The sequence below is a fragment of the Rhinatrema bivittatum genome, chromosome 1, assembly GCF_901001135.1.
Source record: "Rhinatrema bivittatum chromosome 1, aRhiBiv1.1, whole genome shotgun sequence".
Taxonomy (NCBI): Eukaryota; Metazoa; Chordata; class Amphibia; order Gymnophiona; family Rhinatrematidae; genus Rhinatrema; species Rhinatrema bivittatum.
The window spans coordinates 296642827-296666146 of record NC_042615.1 but is presented as its reverse complement, the minus strand read 5'-3'; positions in this window follow the sequence as shown (position 1 = coordinate 296666146).

Genomic DNA, 23320 nt, shown 5'->3' with positions numbered 1-23320 from the left:
GTGGGAAACAGGAAGGTTAGGACGTGAAATTTGGAGCTAGGTTGTGATTGACAAGTGATTGGACCTCGTGGAGCAGCAATTCAGCAGCCTCCTTAAAATGATGTAGTTATATTGTTGGGCTGCTGACTGACAGCTTTATTGTCAAACAAATTGTGTTCCAACAGCAGTCTTCTTAAGTATAAAAGTTATTTCATATGTAAAAACGAGTGAAACTGCTGAGTGCAGTGAACCGCAATTAAAAAAAAAAAAAAAAGCACTGATTCTATATGAAAATAAGGACACCTGCATAAGAAAAATGAGCTTTGTCACTTTGTCTCAGAGATGATATGGATGAGCCTATTAGCTATTCACTCCCGATGCAAGAAAAAAAATGTGCATCCAGGACGCACATTTTTGCGATCAGAAATTAACGCCTGCCTGGACACTCCTTAAACTAGTACAGAAAAGCAGTAAATAATTGCTTTTCTGTACTGCCTCCTACTTAATATCGTTGCAATAGTAAGTAGGAGGAAAAAAAGAAACTGATTTAACTTAAAAAAAAAAATGACAGCAGTCGGGTGCAGGAAACAGTCATTCAACTGACAAGGGTCCATTTCCTGATAAACTCGGCATCGGTTTTCCTAACCAGCGGACAGCCAACGCCGATCAGGCTCTCGTTAGCAAGGAGGCGCTAGGGGTACGCAAGTGACCCTAGTGCCTCCTTGCTAACGTGACCCCTAATTTAAATATTGCATGGTGCCCGCTTTCTTCGCATAATTATTGTATCTGCCCCTTGGTGATTAAGTGTAAGGACTCTATACTTACCTGCATCTCTTTCAATTGATGAATAAAAAGGAGGTAGAACAGCTTTTAAACTATATCATGGAGGAAAATCAACAGTTACTTAGCAGCACATGGCCAGAATCTTCAAAGATACTAACAAACGGGCCGATACAGTAAGGACGTGTTAGAAAGAGTGCGGCAGTGCTGGGCGCACCCTCGTTTGCCGCACGCACAGTTCGGATCACATACCACTCGATACTCTATTTAAATTGCTTGCAAATGCAAGCCCATCCAACCCACATCCAATGCGCTTTCATGAAGCGCAATCCATTTTACTGTATAGGTGCTATATTCAGTGCCTATACAGTATCCCGGGTGCGCTGGTACCTGTCATTTCAAATGTCATTTGAAATGACAGGTACCAGGAAGTGGATCCCAAATTAAACCAAAAGAAAACCTAAAAACCTAAAATCCTCGAATCATGGCAGGCGAAAAGCGACTTGACATGTAAAGTATTGTGAATAAGTGTAAGCAAAATAACTTACTTAAGGAAGTTAGAGAATGCAGACAGAAAGGTTCCAATAAAGGCAAGCGCAGCCCAGGTGATTTAAGTAAAGAGCAGAATGAATTAAAAAATTCCAAATTATCCCTGTCAGCTGCAAGGAAGGTACCTACAGTATCTCACTGTGATCTGCACTGAAGTGGTTGAAAGGCAGAATATAAATCAAATCAAATCCATAAATCAATAAATATGTACAAACAAAAAAATCCCTTGAAATGTCTGTATGCAAATGCAAGAAGTCTAAAAAAATAAAATGAGAGTTAGAATGTATAGCACTGAATAAAAAGATAGACATAATTAGCTCCAGGGGTAATCTAGGAAATTATAGACTGATGAGCCTGATGTCAGTGCTTGGAAAAAAACATAAAAAACTATTCTAAAAACAAATAAGTCTTATCTCACCAATCTGTTACATTTTTTGAAGAGGTTAATAAACATGTGGATAATGATGAGCTGGTGAATGTAATGTATTTGGATTTTCAGAAGGCATTTGACAAAGTCCCTTATGAGAGTTTCTTGAGAAAATTAAAAAGCCACGGATAGGAGGCAATGTCCTATTGTGGATTGTGAATTAGTTAAAAGACAGGACTAAATAATCAGTATTCTCAGTGGAGGAAGGTAAATAGTGGAGTGCCCCAGGAATCTGTACTGGGACTAATGGATTTTAATATATTTATAAATGATCTGGCAAAGGAATGAGATCAGTTTTTCAGAATACACAAAATTATTCTGAGCTGTTAAATCACAAGTGGATTGCGAGAAGTTGTAGGAAGACCTTATAAGACTGGGAGTCTGGGTATCCAAATGGCAGATAAAATTTAATGTGGACAAAGTACAAAGTAATGTGTATAGGGAAAAGTAATCCAAACTGTAGCTGCATGATGTTAGGGTCCTTATAAGGAGTAACACACAGGAAAAGGACCTGGGCGTCATTGTGGACAATATTTTGAAATTCTTGGCTCAGTGTGCGGTGGCCTTTAAAAAGCAAATAGAATATTGGGAATTATTAGGAAAGGAATGGAGAATAAAATGGAGAATGTCATACCTCTGTATCGTTCCATGGTGCAGCCACATCTAGAGTACTGTGTATAATTTTGGTTGTCACATCTCAAAAAAGAGCTGAACTACATTAACTTAGACTAGTGAAAAATAAAGGTACTGGAAAGGGTACAGAGAAGGGTGACCAAAATGAAAAGAGAATGGAACAGTAGTCTTATAAGGAAAAGCTAAAGAGGTTAAGGCTTTTTAGCTTGAAGAAGAGTCAGCTGAGGGGAGATACAATAAAAGTATATAAAATCATGAGTGAGGTGGAATGGGCAAATGTAAATCAGTTATTTACATTTTCAAAAAATGAAATGACTAAATAGCACTTTTAAAACAAATTGAAGAAAATACTTTTTTACTCAATGCTCAATTAAGCTTTAGAATTCATTGCCAGAGGATGTGGTTAAGGCAGTTAATGTATCTGGGTTTAAAAAAGGTTTGGACAAGTTTCTGGAGGAAAAGACCATAAACCATTATTAACCAGGTAGACTAGAAGAAAGCCACTGCTTATCCCTGGGCGAAAGTAACATGAAATCTATGTATTATTTGGGATCCTGCCAGATGATCTAGATTGGCTACTATTGGAAGCAGGATCCTGGGCTTGATGAACTCTTGGACTGACCTACTATGGTAATTCTTATATTATTTATTCATGCTCTATCCATGCTATACTCATGCTTTACAGTTGTTAGTGGCTGAAGGTCAGCACAACAGTGGCTTGATTTACTCAAACTAATCATGGCAGGATCTTACTCTGGGAGTTAGAAGCAGGTCTTCAGAAATGTAATTTGTTATATCTTATCAAGAATGGGAAATAATTTGGAAAGTAAAAACGGGATTTAAATGAATTTGCATTATCTGCCAATCAAACCATCTAAAAACATTGTTGGTGCTTTTGCTTTGAGGGCATTTTGGTTCTAGAAGTAAAGAAATTATTTCATTTCATTTTTTAATTTGTTGGAAGGCAGTGCATTGAAGGAGGCAGGCAGCACAAAAACGATTACATTTCTAACCATAAAAAGACTGAAGAGGAAGAGTTGGCAATGCTGGTAAGATAACATGAAGGGTTATGAGCCAAACTGAAGCATTGCAGACATTTTTCAATTCAATTATACTTTAGGCAACATCTATCTAGCTCTTCCAGTGTAGTTGGCACAGTGCAAGTGAATTGGAGGGTTATAGCGCCCCTAATCAACATCACGCAGTGAGCAGTGGAGGTGGGTCTCCATGCTTTCATAGTCCCATATTCTAAGCCCTAAATGTTTCAAGCATTTTTTTCTGGCTGGTAGTATAAAATCCACTATAGGCCCTATTCAAGCCTTTGCCAAAGTCACCTAGTGTAATGCCCTCATGAAAAGGATATAAGTGCTAGAAAAAGACAGACTTAATCAATTTGGTGTTTTCCATTGAGCATCACCTCTCTGCCCAAGATCTATGCGTAGAGATCTAACAGCTGAACTGGGAGAAAATTAGATCCTTTAACTAATACTTTTCATTTGACTCCTTCTTTGTAGGAAATATATACCCACAACAAAAGTTTAAATAAATCTAGATCACTGTGGAAAGAAAATCGATGAATAGGTGTCCAACTACAGCAACTAGGAAGCACTTTTAAATTAAATCTCCAGTAGGCTTTCAATTACCATTTATAGGGACCAGTCCCTTTTAGCTGAGAAATAAAATAATATATATTTTTGGCCATATCTTGGATCAGTGGTAGCTGGTAGAATTACTATGGGTATTTTAACTAGTTTTCTCTGCAATCATTTGACAGTAAAATGAACTATTAAAAAAATGATTTAATGTTACAGTTGAATGAATTAACGCACAATAACCAACTTGTTAAATACTAATTAAATCCTTAATTTATACTGAAATATGTAATCAGTACCATGAGGCACTTACGCAGAGCTGTTTTATGTTCTGTGGCATAACTGGTCCTACAGGTAACTTTAATTCAGAATCTGAGTTCTTGTTTAAATGTTAATAAGATGGGGGTAAGCAAGATGAAAACCTTAATGCAAGGGTATTAGAATAATATAATCAAATAAACTCAGGAAAGATGAGGTGCTAAAAGAACTTTGCAAACTAAGACATTCTTGGTTCCAAGATAGAATAATCAATTTAAACCTTGTGTAATTTATTAATTCACAGTTTAAAAAAATAATTGCAAGCTGTGGAAGGTTGGTTGGAGGTGAGATATTAGGTTTCCTTTGATAGGCAGAGTAATTACATAGTGTGTTTTTGAAGTTCAAGAAGAAGCCCTTAAGATATGGCATTTTCTGAGTAAAACTGGCTTGTACTCTGCTTCAGTGATTTATTTTTGCACTTGGCGCAAGGTGTGAACATGTGAACAAGAATCTTGTCTCTTGATGGAATTGCTGAAGGGTGACACCTTTTCCCTTTCCGCAGTGTCTTCCCTCAGCCACTCTTGCAGTTAATCTCCTGAGATCCTCCGGCCCTTTCACAGAGCATAGTCCACTGGTTTTTCAGAACTGGCATAGCATGCTACCCTCGCCCTCATACCCTATAGGCCAAAGTCTATATTCGGCAGGAAGCCACTAGCTAGAGAGTGTTTGGAAGAGTCAAGTTAAGCCATTCTCTGCTGTGCTTTCCAGGTGGTGATTTCTCCAGGAGTATGTGATATTTCAAAACAGCACACACAAGGCCACATGATCTGCACAAGCGCAATAGGAATCAATTGAGGAAGACAAGAGGCTTAAAATGAAAACAAAACAAAACCAAACCAGTCCATGTGTATCTCCCGTGCTGAGGCACTGTTTAGGAGTCCATGTGTACCCAGTTAATCTTGGGGCTTAAGCTATCTTCACTTCCCATATAGACCACTTGTCCCAGATTTTCCAGGGTTTCCCATAGGGTTGGAGCAGAGGTCCTGGGCAATGATCTTTCACAGGCTGTACTGCAAATAGTAATAATCATGCTGGATTCAAGATGAAGTTCCAACATAACTTTACTGCTAGATGATTTTTTAGTAGAATATGTAGCTGTTTACAAGTCTCAATACAGTTCATTCCACAAACTCCTTCCTTGCAAATCTGTAGCTCTGCAGGCTCTTACTCAATGTATCTTCCAGCTCAGGGGCAGTTTTAAAGCTTTCCTTCCCAGGGATCTCTACACCGGTGGGATTCCTTATTTACATTACCTCCAATCAGTTGTCTTGGTAATCATATTTCACATTCTTCCTGTTCCTTTCACTCCTTGCTGTGCCTGAAGGATACTATTCCAACTCCTTTCCCAAATATCCAGTAGATATCTGAAGTGGATCTACACTGCTGGGGTACCACTTTTCTCCTTCTACTCCTTTCCTCCTTTTGGACATTAGATACCTCATACTCCTTCCAAACCTCTGGTGGGTGAAGTGAATTTCTCTGGTGGAATAGGCTCAGAATAGTCAACCAAAGAACGGGTGGTTTGCAGACTTCTTTCACTAAAATCCAGAAAGAAAATAATATGTTCCTCCTTAAAAAGAAAAGCAAAACACACAGCTTTTTATTCCTTCTCTGTTATAGTTAGTGAGGTTTGGTTGGACCCTTGGACACTGTGGCAGCTGACCATGCCCACGGGGGGAAGTCCCGTGAGGAGCTACAGGTCAGGCTCAGCTCTGGACACACAAACACAGATAGTTCTTTATTTAGACAGTTTGAGAAGCCACCAGAGGCGGCAGTAGTGAGTAGAAGATGTAGCCCAGCTGGGCTAGGATTCCCCAGGGCACTGGAACAGTGGTTCCTCCGGTAGCAGTGCTGTAGTGGAGAGAACTGAGAAAGTGAGTACAATAGAACATCACAGAGTCCCAAATATGGAGAAGCCCCGAGATAGGGAGAGCTGGCCCTCGAGGAGCGAGTACCAGATCCCTGGGAGAGAGACTCGTTGGCAAAGTACTCACACGGTGGTTCCACGTAGGAGATGGCACTGGCGCTGGAACGGGGCAGGCCCTCGAGGAGCGAGGACCTGGTTCCAGGGATTCAGCTCTGAGGAGTGGATGATAGTAGTACTCACTGATGGTGTCTGTAGCGAATTCTTCCAAGTAGAAGAGGAGACAGAAGCAGGCAGCGGGTCAGGGAACATGGATCCTCAAGGAGCGAGTACAGGATACCTGATAGCGACCTGAAAGAAGTAAAGAGGACCCCGGGGAGCGGGTACCTCGTTAGCAGAAAGAGTCCAATGGAAGTTGGAAGGCAGAGTAGCTGGGTACGGAGAGCGAATCCCATCCTTAAGATCACCCTTGCTAACTCAACGGCTAGCAATAAACTGTAGGCTTAAATATCCGGGCAGCGTGATGTCATCACAGTGGGACGCCCCTGAGGAACGCGCCAATGAGGAAATAAGAATGAGGGCTGCGCGGTGCGCGCACCCTTAGGTACCTGAAGAGCATGGCGGGAGGCAGTGCCCAAGCCGGTCCGGGGATGCCGGAGAGGATGGCAGGTGGACGCCGCGGCAGCCAGGCGTCCATGAAGAGCAGGAGGAGTCGCAAAAAAGGAAAGGTGGAGTGAAGCCGTCGGGAAGTGATGGTTGCAACATTCTCCTTGAGCTACACACCAATGTATAGGGTCTAGTAGTTCTTCTTTCTCTCAAACCAAATCAGAAGGAAAAGAAACAGGAACTAAAAAGAAACACTCCGGCTTCCTCCAAAATCAAACTAATGAAGTAGCCCCTACTTTAGGGGTAAAAACAAAATGTGCAGGGGGTCATGCTTGGTCCTAGGGCTAAGCCCTTGCACACAGTCACGAATCCAAACAAGCCTGGGGCTAGGTTCTCCAATGAGGGGGGAGGCTGAACCTCCAGGGCCCAAGGCAGCGGAGTGTTATACTTTTCTCTTTAGGTGTAGTTACAATTTCCTTGGTGCTGCTCTATTCTTATACCAATAATACACTGGACACTTGAGTGGGGTGTTCCAAAAACAAACTTTGCTATAACAAGTCTTTAATGATTATTAGCTGGCACCCAACCCATTTCATTGCTATAAAATCTATATTTAGTCCACAGTCATAATCCTGCTTCTCAGGGTGACCTTCAGGTTGGTGAGCACTAGGAGGACTTCTCCCAGGATTTGGAAGCAGGGTTCCTAGTAGGGTTGGGGTTTCCTATCTCAAACGGGAATCCTTTCCCAGGGTGGGAAAATTCTTGAGGTCGCTGAGGTTCTCAAAAACTCCAGACCACACAATCTTCTCAGGTACGGATGTACAAACTCTGGTGGGAGGGTCTGTATATTAGTGACCCTGATGTCACACTGGAATCTTCAGTCTGAAAGTTCCTCAAAAATCAACACAACAAGAAAAAAACTCCTCACTGGGCAGGAAGGGTGGCCAAACTTCCTCCTAAACTGAAAAGGATACGACAAATCTTCTAAATAAAAAAAATACTTTTCTTGTGGCAGGTCACTGCCATCCCTTCCAGTGTTTTAGGATGGGAGTAACAGGTCTTCTATTCCCTGACCTCCAGGCAGGGGAAAAAATCCTCCTGGAGCCAGGAAGAGAGAATCACCACAAATCCAAAAATGAATTTCCAAAATTGCTCATACAAAACTGAGACAAACCCTTCCGCCAGAGTGCCTTGTATACTGGAATGTGTGTATTTGTCTAAATGGGGAATGGAAATAAATAGCTTGTTTTATTTTCTATTTATGTCAAATCTTTGTATTATTTTCCAGTATATCAAACCATTCAGCATAGTATACATTTACACATTGCGGGCCGGATTTTAAAAAGGTTACGTGCACCGGGCCTATTTTAAAAAGACTGGTGACGCATGTAAAGCCCCGGGACACATGTAAATCCCGGGGCTTTACAAAAGGGGCAGGACAGGGTGGGAGGGGGCAGGGCCAGACCCCTCAGTCAGAGCAGCCATTGCCACTGTGTCGGAGGATTGTGTGCCAGCAGCCTGCCGGCACACACAACTTGAGCCTGCCCAGAGGCAGGCGCAAAAGGTAAAATACAATTTTGGGGGGGTTAGAGTAGGGCTGGGGGAGGGGAAAGGTTAGCGGAAGGGGTGGGAAGGTCAGGTTAGGGGGAAGGGAAGTTCTCTTCCTTGCCGTTCTGATTTCGTAGCGGCCTGGGAGGGAACGGGGGAAGGCAGAGCGGCTCGGCGTGCGCATGTGTGCCGACCCTGGATTTTATGGCGCGCATGTTATAAAATTGGGCGAACATGTGCACGCGCCAGGTAGTGCACGCACATGTAGGCCATGCGCGCTTCTTTTAAAATCTATCCCTATGGGCCAGATTTTAAAAAGGTTACGTGCACCGGGCCTATTTTCAAAAGGCCCGGCAACGGGCGAAAAGCCCCGGGATGCGTGTAAGTCCCGTGGTTTTTCTAAAGGGGCGGGAAGGGGGGGGGTCAGAGGCTCCAGGCACAGCAGCCATTTCGGAGCAGCCTGGGGGGGGAACGGGGGAAGGCAGCGCGGCTCAGCGCGCGCAAGGTGCATAATTGTGTACCGTCTTGCGTGCGCCTGCGCATGTTATAAAATCGAGCGTACATGTGCACATGCGCGCCTCTTTTAAAATCTACCCCTATGGGCCGGATTTTAAAAAGATTACGTGCGCCGGGCCTATTTTCAAAAGGCCCAGCGATGGGCGTAAAGCCCCGGGATGCGTGTAAGTCCTGGGGGCTTACAAAAAGGGGCAGGAAGGAGTGGGGTATGGGCGGGGTCAGAGGCTCCAGGCACCGCGGCCATTTTGGAGCAGCCTGGGAGGGAATGGGGGAAGGCAACACGGCTCGGCGCGTGCAAGGTGCATAACTGTGCACCCCCTTGCGCGCGCCTGCGCTCACATGTTATAAAATCAGGTGTACATGTGCGCGCGCTACGCGCGCACATGCAGGCCGCACCGCTTCTTTTAAAATCTACCACTATGCTTTTACCAAATATAATATAAAACATAATGAAAACAGCAGAAACAATATCCCCTCTCCATTCCCCATTAAACACCCTATTGCCAATAGCTGCTACACCATAGCCATTAAAAGTTATGTAATAATTGAAAGATCATAGTAAAAAAGAAGTCCGAATGGTCCATCCAGTCTGTCTAGCAAGATGTGTGTGGTGGCTCCATGCAGACCACCCCCAAGCCCTCTGTCAAGGGCAGCAACTGCCACTCCGTGCAGGTTACCACGATTCTGTTAGAGTAGCAACTGCCGCACCGTGCGGGTCATCCCTAAGCCTTGTGTTAAGGGTAGCAAAATTTACGATGAAAACCAAGCAACTGTCAAACCCATAACAAAATTACTGTTTGCAACATTTTTACCATACGCCATGCTTGGTGCGGCAGAGACTGTATATGCACCTCCCAAATGAACAAATGAGGAGTACTCTCTTTCCCCAACATTTTTTCCATTAATAATAACTTGTATATGGCATTCCTCCAGCCCATAATGGACGGAGTTTCCGACTCTCACCAACAAAATAAAACATGTTTTTGCCAACAGAAACATTTTTGTTGACATACCTTTTAATATGTACCATAGTTCCCAAAGGAAGAGAAGCCATTTCTTCAAAAAAGAATCATATCTGCTTACATAGGAACAGTTCAAACTAAAACATTATTAATGAAGTCCATCACACCCCCATCAGAATGGTTGTATAATCTGGCATAACCAAAATAAATGTTCCAATATTCCCATCACACATATAATAAATTGATCTATTTATGCAATTTTAACTAATTTTGTCCATTTCTGGGAGTGGTGGTAATGCATCAAAAATGTATACTGTTTCTCAAAAGTACATTATCCATAATAGCGTGAATGCATTGAAAACATTGTCTATATTGTGCCTCTGTCAACTGTATCCCTAACTCATGATTCCATTTTTCCATTAAAGCTTGATAATGTACTATAGACCCCATTTTTTAAAAATAAAGTACATAAAGAAGATGTGGTGTGCCTGTCTGGATCAGCGATGTCACATATTTCACACAAACGTCTCATAATGACAAAGTTGCAAATGTCCGTAAAAGTTTTTACTGGGTATGCCATAGTTCTGTACCAACTCTTAAATTGCAGCATCCTACCCACCCCGTCTATTACCTGACTAAGCAACTCCATCCCCTTAGTCTTCTAAGTTCTAGATATCTAGGTGTGGGTTCCCAGTATGAAATCACAATATCCTACAATTAGCAAGAAAGGAGATAGTCTATGATTCATTTTTGCTATTAAGGAAACCCATCTTCATGTCCTTATCATGGAGTTGATTAATATACTCTCTTTTAAGGGGGTTGGCAATTTGATAGAGAGAGTATAAAATGCATCACAATGCCAAGGGATATGCATATGACTTTTCCACATTCAAAGGCATAAAAAATTGAGTATTCATGTCTGAAGCTGGCTTCCAGTCTATACAATTTCAAATTAGGTAGACCTAGATCTTCTTGATCCACAGGTAGCATTAACTTCCCCAAGGTTATGCAAGGTCATTTACCCCTCTATAAAATGACCTCACTATCCTCTCATCTTACCAACATCCTGTTTGATCAAATTCAAAGATAAAACATTGAAAACATAAATACACATCATGCAAACATAAATACTATCATTATGCAGAATAAATGTATTACCTGTCAGGGAGATGGGGAAAAAACATCCAACTCGTACTCCCAAATACTTTAAAGAGTCACCCGCCCACTTCAAAAGAAACTCAGTTCCCCACATACATTTAACTGCACCTATGAGATGTAAGGCTTCTGCCTGAAGCTGGCCAAGGTCTATTTCCTTCACGGTATCTTCCACCAATGTCCTAGGAAATATAACATGCAGCAAAAGATCATCTGCGGAGGCAGCAGGCTTGAACTGCATGGTCCTTGTTGGAACACCCCTAATCGCCCCATCCTCTTTCAGCCATTTTAACAAAGGTTCCAGAGTCAGGATAAATAGCATAGGTGATAGGGAGCATCCTTGCCTCATTCCCCTCCTTAATTATCTCTCTCTCTATGGAATATGTACCATTAATATTGATACCGAGGGATTCTGATATAAAGTGTGTACTGCTTGAAAAATTGCCCTGATATCCTATAAGTTTTAAGTGTTTCAATCATAATAAACCAATCAACCTTATCAAAGGCCTTTTTGGCGTCAAAACTAATCACCATAGAATCTAGTTTAGCCATTTACAATATTCCATGGAAAAACAACAATCTGTGTACATTCAGAACTGGTTGCTGATCTTTAACAAACTCCACCTGCTCATCAGCTATAAAATCAGGTAAGATAAATGACAACATGGTGAACATTATTTTGCCAATAATTTGACGTCATAATTTAGCAAGGATATGGAGCAACAAGGGATCCTTGCCAGGTTTATGTATGACTGTTATTAAAGCTTTGTTGGCTTCATAAGAAAACTTCCCTTGAACTGCCAAAGCCTCATACATATTGCCGAAACGGAGGTCCATGTCTTGGGTATAAAATTCCCCTGGGAACCGATTCATGCCGGGAGCCTTATTGGTTTTCACCTGAGAAATCTCATCTTGTATTTCTTCCAACTTAATTGGGGCATTTAGCTATTGAAACTTCTCATTGGCTAACTTAGGGAAATTAGAAGCTTTCAAATAATTCTGCATGCCAGTTTGGTTCCCCTTCTCAGCTAGGTTTAGGTCTGGTAATTCTGCTGAAATAGATCACACATCTCAGTACTGGAAGCAGCGATAGAAACACCTTTTTTACAGGCCAATACAGTAAAGTGCGGCCACGGTTACCCTGCTTCTAACCCGCTTTCTACTCACAATTTGGCCGCGTTAGTCCAACCTGCGATTCACTATCCCTTTTAACCCATCTTTACCGCTTTTTTAAATCAACGGGTAACCCCTTCCGCCCGCGGCATGTATATGAGATGTAAACGATCAAATTAGCTATTCCCTCCTATACAGTAACGCGCGCCCCGATTATCGCTTTTTAAATCTGCAGTTTTGCCGCGCGTTTAACCTGCTAATTTACCGCTTACCCTTACCCCTGCGTTAGAGGCAAGGGTAAGGGTAAGCGGCAAACTTTCCCCCAGCCCCCGCTCACCTGCCCTGGCCGTGTCCATGGGTGCCGGTCTCCGGGGCAGCCCCAGTCCTCTCTCCCCTCCTCCCGAAGCAACTTTAACCAAAAAGAAAACCTAAAAACCTAAAATCCCCTCCTTACACTTATTGTGAATAAGTGTAACCAAAGTAAACTTACTTTTTCTTTCTTTCAGCCCTCTCTGCCCTCCTCCGGAGGCGCGCACCGCGGCTCCCCTGCCTCCCGGGGGCAGCCAGTGGCAAAAGCGGCTTCCAGCAGCCCCCCGCCGGCGAAGATGGACGAACACATGCCCGTAGTGCACGGGCGCTCAAGCCAATGAAAGCACATGAACGGGCGTGCGTGACGTCACGGCGTACATTCATACACTTCGTTGGCTTGAGCGCCCAAATTGACGGGCCCCCAAGTCAGCGAAAGCCTATGAACGTGCACCGTGACGTCACGCACGCCCGTTCATGTGCTTTCATTGGCTTGAGCGCCCGAAATGACATTTGAAATGACAGGTACCAGTGCACCCAGGATACTGTATAGGCGCTGTATAGCGCTGTATAGCGCCTATACAGTAAAATGGATTGCGCTTCATGGATGTGTGTTGGACGCGGCTTGCATTTGCATGCCATTTAAATAGAGTATCGAGCGGTATGTGATCCGAACTGTGTGTGCGGCAAACGCGGGTGTGCCCGGCCCTAACGCACCTCTTTCTACCGCACCTTACTGTATCGGCCTGTTAGTTTGCTGTCTCCAGTAACAGTATTAGAGAAGCAGCACAGACTCCTGCTGCTCCTCCCACTCTGGGCAGCTTCTACTCTGTCTTACATGTGATGTGGCACGTGTTGCAGCTTCATTACAGGAATGCGGCCACATGTGCACATAGTTTTCAATGCGCAATTATGTACAGACCGACCAACAGACAGAAAGGCAGATGGATGCACCCTGCCGAATAGCTGTCTTGCTGAAGTTAAATGCTCCTAAAAAATTGATTGCATTTGTGATTAGAGAAGACCTTGCAGCCAGTCATGTGCCTCCATGACTCACTACTACTTTTGCTTCACTCTGTACCAGACAGATGAGGGCCTTTGGGTGAGTGCAAACTTCATGCAGTGGTTACTATATATATATATAGCAAGATCTATTTTAATGTCTGATCTGCTAAGCTATCTTTAAATCACTGTCCTTTCATAAAGATAAATATAGAAACAGTATATGCCAGTAGATAAAGATTGCAAGGCCCCCATCTAGTCTGCCTGTTTTCCATTGCTGTTGCAATACCACAAACTACTTGATCACCAGCTGTACCCTTGCTTCTCTACCCAGATCAAAGTGACACTGAGATCTAAGGGCCTGGAAAGGCAGCACTTGTTAGGCGATGGACCTCTGCATAGAGATGTATGAAAAACTTGGCAGCAGAACCCAAATAGTGAAAACCAGGCTTTTAAGAGATATCAGACTCACAGGTACGGACCAGTGAGTCTGACATCTGTGCCAGGCTAAATGGTAGAAACTATCATAAAGAACAAACTTGCTGAACATATAGATAGGCATAGTTTAATGGGACAAAGTTAATATGGATTTAGCCAGGCAAAGTCTTGCCTCACCAGTTTGCTACATATAAAGATGAGCCAGTTGATATAGTGCAGGGCTTCCCAAACCTGTCCTGGGGACCCCACAGCCAGTTGGGTTTTCAGGATATCCACAATGACTATGCATGAGATATATTTATATACGGAGTCTCCATGGTATGCAAATGTATCTCATGCATATGCACATACTTTTACTTTACATGGAACAAAGAACTGCAACAAAAGAGCAGACAAGAAACAACACCTCAGCACCCACATGTGGCCAGGCTTTGCCCACCACTAATATTTTGTTTTTCAGTAGCTATTAGGGGTTTTGCATTTTTTGGGGTCCTCACCCACTTCATCCCCACCTTTTTGTGGGATGTAGCTTTGGGGGATAAATTGTCCTGTGCGCATGCTCAGTCAGAGGGCAGGCAATATTGCAAAGTGAGGGTCTTTCTGCATCCCTGGCAGACTGATCCAGAAGCGAAGGAGTTCGAGGTGTTGAGATCAACCCACCCTGGATTTCAAAGGGAGCAGCGTGGAGAGTATCTTTGGAGGAGCCTGAGATCTCAAGAGTTTTGGGAGGTTTGCTGTTTTGACCAGTTCTGAAATCAGAAAAACCACTACTTTTGAAGGGTTGACTTCCTGACTTTCATCATTGCGCCCAGTTAACTGCAAGAGGAGAACTGGGATATTCCTGGAGTATTTTTGGAGGATTTGGAAGAGCGCGAGGAAAGATTGTAAGATTTTGGAGAAGTTTGTTTTTTTGCTATTGTTGGAATTGGACCGGTTCCTGAGAGAGGGGAACTCCCCCCACTCTTGAAGAGCTGAGTTCTTGGGGCTTTCTTGCCTTTTCACCCAGATATGAGCAGCGGAGAAGACCTGAGTATTGTTGTGTTGAGAGTTTTGTAGTTATCTATTTTTGGAGCTTGAGGGTTTTCGTGCCATCCAGCCCTTGTTTAACACTGGAACTTGAAAGAGACTTATCCTGCCCTCCAAGGGCAGGATAAGTCTAGAAGAACTTGGGGATGCATCATAGATAAAGAGACCCATATGTTCGTTATTTTGCTCTTGATTTTTATAATTTTCTTTTCAAACTTTGATTAAACTTTATTTGAATCCGTCCTTCATGATCCTAGAGGACCTCTCGCTCCTGTGAGTACACTGACCAGTGTGAGCCAATTAGGGTGCAAGTTAAGGACAGAGACTGTATTACCCACCATGGCATCAGGGGCAAAGGAGGTTAATCTTCCCTCCTCACCCTAACAGATGAATCCCAGTGACCCCAGGGGCTCTGGTAAGATATATTTGAGAGTGAGAGAGATTTAGGACTTTGAGGAACAGACCTGGGGGAACTGTGTGACCCCCTTTATTCAGTGCACCCACTAAAGGGGGTTGCACATGCACACAATGGGCAGAGAAATAAAAAGTAGGCACATCTAAAGAAACCACAGGAATACAGATCTTATCACACCTCAAAGTGAGTCAGAGACAAAGACAAACATCATGTAGAAACATACTTTGAACCAGATACAAGCAGATGGACAAGAAAAGACATGTAAAGGAAATACCAGTGATCTTTCAGACCCTTGTATCTTTCTGAGTCCTCTAATAACAATCGGGGCACCCTCTGTTAGGTTACAGTTGAAATGTAGTTGGCCAGCAAAGGTTCACAATGGTAGCAGAACCTTAGCCACAGGTTCAGTAGGTGATAGAAGGGTCACATCCAAGCTGGGGTCAGGACTGAATGGTGAGTTTGGAAAAGCAGGAGAAGCTTATTTAGAAGGAACAGACAAGGATGTAGGAAGGGGTTGGAACTTAAAAAGGACTTTTAAGGGCTCTGGGGGAGGAGTTTGAATGAAGAGACGTGCGTGCAGCCGACGTCGCCCTAGTTAAAGGGCCAAGCGAGGGAAACCCGATCTCGATGCCCCCTGATGACATCACTCTCCTGTAGTATAAAAGGCAAGGCCCGTTCCCCTGAACAGTGCCTTGGCAATCGGGTCGTACACTCTGGTGTCTCTAGTTTGCCTGTTCCTGAGTCTCTCGTTCCAGAGTCTCCTGTTCCAGTGTCTCCAGTGTCTCCTGTTCCAGCGTCTCCTGTGTCTCCTGTTCCAGCGTCTTCTGTTCCTTCGTCTCTCCATCCCTGGTAGTACTCTTTGGACTGATCTCACGGTATTGATCTTTGCCTGTTCTCTGACTGCTCCTGATTGCTGCCCGGACCTGACCTCTGCCTGTTCACCAACTACTCTTGATCGCTGCCTGGAACCAACCTCTGCCTGACCACTGACTACTCATGATCGCTGCCTGGAACCGAAATCTGCCTATCCACTGGATACTCATGATCGCTGCCTGGAACTTGACCTCTGCCTGACCTGACTACTTCTGGATTGACTACAGGTACTGACTCCTGCTTCGGCTGACCACTGAACTGTTACTCTGGCCTTGGTCCTCGCTATCCACTCGGACACTCTCCTCTGGCCTCCTGCGACATCTGGACATTCTTACTCTGACTGCGACTGCACACCCTTGTTCACGGTGAGCACTCGTCTATGCGACCCTGTGAGGCCCACCTAAGACCAAGCGGCCCGGGTAACCAAGAGCTCAACTTGAGGGAACCCCGGGTTGCTATTGGTGAAGCTCCAGCTAGACTCTGTCTCCTCCTGTGCTCCACCTCCTGGTGGCAGGCGCTCTCCGGGTCCGACTGGAGGGCCGTACCAATCCTGCACCAGGCCAAGGGTCCACCTCCAGCGTAACATGTAAGAGGAAAAATAAACTTATCTGGTTCTTAAAGGAGGTGGCTGAAAAAATAAAGGCAAAAAGAACAGCATTCAAGAAGTATAAAGGATCCTAAAAAGAGAAAGACAGGGAAGAATACCTGGTGAAAGTGAGGGAGTCAAAGAAACAATTCAGGTAAGAAAAAAATCAAGCGGAAAAAGGATTGCCAAATAGGTAAAGTGAGGTGACAAAACACTTTTCAGATATATCAGGGAAAGGAGAAAGGCCTGAGGTGGTATAGTGAAATTGAATGGTAACAAGGAGCAATGTGTGGAGAAAGCAAAAGAAATAGAAATATTAAGCAAATACTTCAATTTGGTGTTTGCTAAAGACCCTGGAGATGGATTATTGAAGGTTGACAAGAACATGGATGTAAGTTGGGTAGATGCAACTTCATTTACAGAAGAAAATGTATGGGAGGAGCTAGGAAAACTAAAAGTAGACAAGGCCAAGGGGCCAGATGAGAATACATCCTAGGATTCTAAGGGAGTTCAGAGATGTGCTGATGGGTCAGCTGAATGCCTCATTCTGTTCAATATCTTCATGATATCTTCAATATCTTGGCCTGGTGCAGGATTGGTAAGGCCCTCTGGTCAGACCCGGAGAGCACCTGCCACCAGGAGGTGGAGCACAGGAGGAGACAGAGGCTAGCTGGAGCTTCACCAATAGCAACCCGGGGTTCCCTCAGGTTGAGCCCTTGGTTACCCGGGCCGCTAAGTCTTAGGTGGGCCTCACAGGGTTCGCATAGACGAGTGCTCACCATGAACAAGGGTGCGCGGTCGCAGTCAGAGTAAGAATGTCCAGATGTCGCAGGAGGCCAGAGGAGAGTGTCCGAGTGGATAGCGAGTGGATAGCGAGAGGCTAGCTGGAGCTAGTAGATCCCTGGAAACCAAAGTGGTTTTGCAGGACTGGAAAAGAGCAGTAGCAGAGAGGAGGCTGGAAACTATAGGCCTCACCTCAGTCGTGAGAAAATTAATGTAGACTCTGCTGAAGGAAAAAATAGTGAACTATCTCTAGTCCAGTGGGTTGCTGGACCCAAGGCAGCATGGATTCACCAAGGGAAAGTCCTGTCAGACAAATTTGATTGATTTTTTTGAATGGGTGACAAGAGAAATAGATCAGAGTATTTGATGTGATTTACTTAGATTTCAGCAAATCTTTTGATACAGTACCTCATAGGAGGCTCGTGAATAAAATGAGTAGCTTGGAAGTGGGCCCCAGTGTGATAGAAGAGATTACAAACTGATTGACAAACATGAGATAGTAATTGTAAATGGAATCTATTCTGAAGAGAGAACAGTGTTAAGTAGAATGCCTCATTCTGTTCAATATCTTCATGGGCACGTCGTGGAAGGGATAGACGGTAAAGCTTTTCTTTTTGTGGATAACACTAAGATCTGCAACAGAGTGCACACACCTGAAGGAGTAGAGAGAATGAAAAGTGATTTAAGAAAGCTTGAAGAGTGGTCAAAGTTTTGTTAGCTGGGATTCAATGCCAAGAAGTGCAGAGTCATGCATCTGGGGTGCAGTAATCCAAAAGAGCTGCATGTGATGGGGGTTGAAAGATTGATGTGCATGGACCGGGAAAGGGACCTTGGGATAATAGTGTCTGGAGATCTGAAGGCATAGAAAGAGAGAAAAAGGAGGTCAAAATGCCCTTGTACAAGTCCTTGGTGAAGTCTCATCTGAAGTACTGTTTTTAGTTCTGGGGACCATATCTCAAAAGAGATACAGGCCTTCAGAAACCTGAAAGGTATTAGTAATGCACCAACTTCAAACCTTTTCTGTTGGAAAGGAAACTGTAGAACTAGGGTGTTATGCTCCTGCCCACAAGAAGCGTGTGCAGACTCTTACCTTGTTACAGCCACAGCCAGCCGGGCTGCTTTTTCTCCCTGAATCAGCTGGGGCCGTTCCCACAGCTCTGCCATGCGGTCTGCTCCTCGGCTGCTGTCTCTGCCTTTCCCCGACGTGCTGCTGCGATCCCGGGACCTTCAGCGAGCAGGCCGTCTCTCCCAGTGCCTGCTTCAGCCCGGGTCCTTGCCCAGCAGGGAAGCCGTCCCTGCCGGTGCCTGCAGTCTCTCACAGTTCCCTGCAGCCAGCACTTCTCTCTGCCGGTGCCTACAGCTCTCTACTCTCTCCCCTGCAGTCTTCCTTCCTCTCCTCCTGGAGCCGTTCCTCAGTCAGCCCTTCCCCCCAGCCAGCCTTGCCTCTCTCTGCTTCTGTCCGTGCAGCTGGGAGCTGCTCCAGTGACCTGCCTTCACCCAGCTCCAGTCCAGGGCTGCTCCGCGGCTTCCTTGGGCCCTCCACGTGGCTGAGGAGCCACCAGCTTCCAGCTCTTCTCTCCAGCCTCCTAGGGCGAGCGCGCCTCTCTGCTTCTCTTCAAGGGCCAGCCAGGTGTGGCCCCCTGCTGACCCCTCCCTGGGCGTTGTCCACCTCAGCTCTACTAAAGGGCTCAGCTTTCACTGTGTCTTTGCCTTCGCAAGGAGTTCGTCACTCCTGAGATCCTTCGCTCCAGGAAGTCGTCCGTGTTCCAGCACTTCTGCAAGGTCCTCTGTTCATGTTCTCTGTTGGAGCTCCTCGTCCAGTCCTGATGTCTGCCTGTCGTTCCAGTCCCAAGGTCTGTCTCTTGATCCAGTCCTGATGTTCCTGATGTCCATGTTCCAGCCCTGAGGTGTCTCTCCTGTTCCAGTCCTGATGTTCCTCTCCTGTGTTTCCAGCCTGATGATGCAAACCTTGTTCCTGTATTCGCCTGAAAGCTAAGTACCTCGTTCTTGAATCTCCTGTAAGCTAGCACCTTGTTCCTGCTTTGGTTAATGTCCTGGTGCCTCGCGGCAAGCCATGTCGTGGTCCGTGACCAGTCCCACGGGGCGGGGCTGAGTAGGGCGCTTCGATGCAAGCCATGCACCTCGTTTCTAAGTCCGTGAGAAAGCCTTACCTTGTTCCTGAATCTTCTGAAAGCTAGCACTTCGTTCCTGTGTCTTCAAAATGTCCTGGTGCCTCGCGGCAAGCCAGGTCGTGGTCCGTGACCAGCCCTCGGGGCGGGGCTGAGTAGGGCGCTTCGTGATGCAAGCCATGCACCTCGTTTCTAAGTCCGTGAGAATGCCTTACCTTGTTCCTGAATCTTCTGAAAGCTAGCACTTCGTTCCTGTGTCTTCAAAATGTCCTGGTGCCTCGCGGCAAGCCATGTCGTGGTCCGTGACCAGCCCCACGGGGCGGGGCTGTGTAGGGCGCTTCGTGATGCAAGCCATGCACCTCGTTTCTAAGTCCGTGAGAATGCCTTACCTTGTTCCTGAATCTTCTGAAAGCCTGGTATCCTGCAGCAACCCCTGTCGTGGTCCGTGACCAGCCCCACGGGAGGGCTGTGTAGGGCGCTTCATGTTGCCAGTCTCGTACCTCGCCCTTGAGTCTCCTGTATGCATCATACCTCGTTCCTGAGTCCACGTCTGTGCATCCAGCACCTCGTCCTGAGTCCACGTCTGTGTATCCTGCACCTCATTCCTGAGTCCACGTCTACGCCTGACTACTGTCTACGTTCCTGAGTCTCGTCTGAATCCATGTTCCAGTCTTCACTGTCCTGGCCTCCATCTGGCCTGCCGCTTCGTGCCGTACCCTGCGGCAGGTCCGAAAGGGCTGGGAACGGTCGGAGGACTGTTCACAAGACCAACATTGCGTTGTTGGGTCTTCCGAAGCGCGCAGGTCCAGAGGAGGGCCTGTCAGCCAGTCTTCACTCCAGCCCTGCTCCCGTCCAGCCCATGCTCGGGCATGCCACGCCTCCCGCGGCACCTCTCCAGACCCCTCTGGCGTCGAGCCGCGGCCCAAGGGCACACACATCTCCCAGGAGTGGGATTGCTCCCTAGCGCTCCACAACATAGGGGTCACAAAATTAAACTCTAAGTGGGGAAAACTCAGAACCAACATCAGGAAATGTTTCTTCTTGGAGAGGGTGGTGGATGCCTGGAATGTCCTCCAAGATGAGGTGGTAAGGACAAAAATAGTAAATGAATTCAAAGGGCATGGGATAGATACTGCGGATCCCTAAATGCTAGGTGTTGGAAATGAAGAATGGGGTGCATGGGGGTAACCTACATGGATTGGCAGCTACTACCTTTAATAGAAGGCATGGAGCTCACTGCAAAAAACAGCAGCTACTGCCCTAAACAGACCTGCATAGAATGGCAGCTACTATCCTTAACAGAAGGCATGGGGGGTAACTGCACGGAATGGCAGCTGCTACCACGAGCAACTTGCTGGGCAGACGGGATGGCCCATTTGGTCTTTATCTGCCATCATTACTATGTTATTATAGTAAAACCTCAGTACAAATATCCTGCTTCAAATACGACTGCCCTAAAGAATGCACTTTACCCCTTATGACTTCTCAGGGGAAAACGACTAACTTCAGTTTCTGATGGGGGTTACGTTTTCATCTCATCAGCACCACTGCATCTGGAGTCTCTGACTGCAGGCGCTTCCATTCATAGAACCCATCCCACATCACATCTCACAGTCACTCCTTGAAGCAATGCTCCATCACTGGCTCCCCAGCGGACTTCCCTGGCTTCATGGCTAGATTATTACCACAGCTATGCCCGGCATTCCCTGCAAAAGACGCCACTACTCAGGGGAAGCAAAAACCTCACTCGATCCTCAAAGTAAGTCTTCAATTGAAACCACATTACTGGTCTTTCAGCAGTCCTCCTGGCTCCGTCTCCAGCTCACAGCAGCTGTGCTCAGCATCCACGATGACAGGACTCCATACCGAAAAGCCCTCAGCAAAGGTCTTGCTGGCAAAGCCTCCGGCTCCTCCCGCCACAGACCCCTGAAAGGACAAAGCTACTCGCTGATAGGACACAATGATAGATGCTACCCAGTGGGCCAAACATCTCTGTGAGTCACATACAGATAATTTATTTGATTTTAGACTCATGGATATTGAAAGGATAAAGATTGTAGAACGGGGGGAGAGAAAACAGGCCATAGCAGTTATTGCCCACAAAAATCTACTTTGGCACCATAAGGATTAAGTGAAGAACTTGAATACATGCCTTATTTTGTAATTGCCATTATGTAATAAGAGTCACAGAGAGGAATTTCCAGAAGAAATTACCCTTATTGTTTCTATTTGAAAATTTGCAAGTGCCAATTCTGCACATCTGAAAATCAAATGTATGTGTATTGTTTTCCTTCTCCAACCTATACACTACCACAGGGATGCGCTGCATATTTTATCCCCATTAGAAGGCAATTTCCAATTAAACTATTCTTCCAGGATAAATATCTTTTGAAAAATGCCTTCTAAGGGGATAATTTTCATAAAGGTTTATACTCATAAACTCAGATGTATGTGCATAAATCTTCTTTTGAAAACCAACCTAGGGTGGGGGATTATGTAGGGAGAAGTATGCATGAAACATAATTTACATATACTTTTCCCCCTCACTCACAGGTGTTCAGGAGGGTAGAGTTGGGCTGAAGAGAACATTTCCACCCAGTACAAGGGTCCATGCCTGCAACAGAATAGCTATTACTTACTACTGGCATTAGTAGTATGGGATCTTTTTAATGTTTGGGTACTTGCCAGGTACTTGTATTCTGGAATGGCCACTGTTGGAAAAAGGATGCTGGGCTTGATGGACCCTGATCCAATATGGCAGCTTTTTTATGTTGTTATGTTCTTAGCAAAATAAAATTAAGCATAGCTAAAACATTACCATATTCTACCCTGCCAATAAAACAAATTAAACTTATTAAAATATAAAACTTTATCACACTAGTTTCTTCAAATCCTCACACCAAACAGCATATTCACTTATGCATAACACCGGTACTTCTTATTCCCTGGCCTACCTCTTAAACAGGATAGGTTAAACAGAAATGGCCAGGTTTTAAGGCCCTGCTTAAAGATTTTGCATTGAATGCAGGCCATTCCATATTCAAGGAGCAATACAGGAAAAAGCTCTCTTTCTAATCCTAGATAGCTTTGCTTTTCTTATCACAGAAGCCTGCAATTGACATTCACTAATAACTGCTTTGTTTTGCATCCATCCACACTACATTTCTTCTAGGGATTTGAGGTCAGCGATGCAGGCAATGGTTTTATCTTTGCCTGCTTCCTTGGCTTACCTAACAAGATTCCAAGTAGATTGCAAGCATGTACAGAATACATTGAACGGACTTTCTATGAGGGATTTTGCAACACCACCACTTCAAGAAGTGTATTGGCTCCCCTTCTATTTTTATATTCATTTTAAGGTTTTAATCCTGCTTTTCAAGGCTTTGTTTGGCATGGCTTGGTATTGTAGTAGGTAAATTACATGCTGCGAGTTGCAGTTAGATATGATGTGGGAGAGGATGACAGGGAAGAGGAAGTGAGGAGCTGGGCAGTGTTGCCAGATGGAGAGTTTTCTCGCCCAGTTGGGCTAGTTTTTGAGATCGGCTGTGGGAAATTTTGTCTTTTTTTTGGTTTGTGCGGTTTTTTGGGCTCCTTTTCTCTCACACCCGGAACAAAGGCCGGAAGGGGAGCAGAGAGGATAGAGCATACGACCTTAAAGCCGCAGGCACACTTTTGGTCACGAAAACATCTTATTTCCTTGTGATATTGCCTTATAAAATT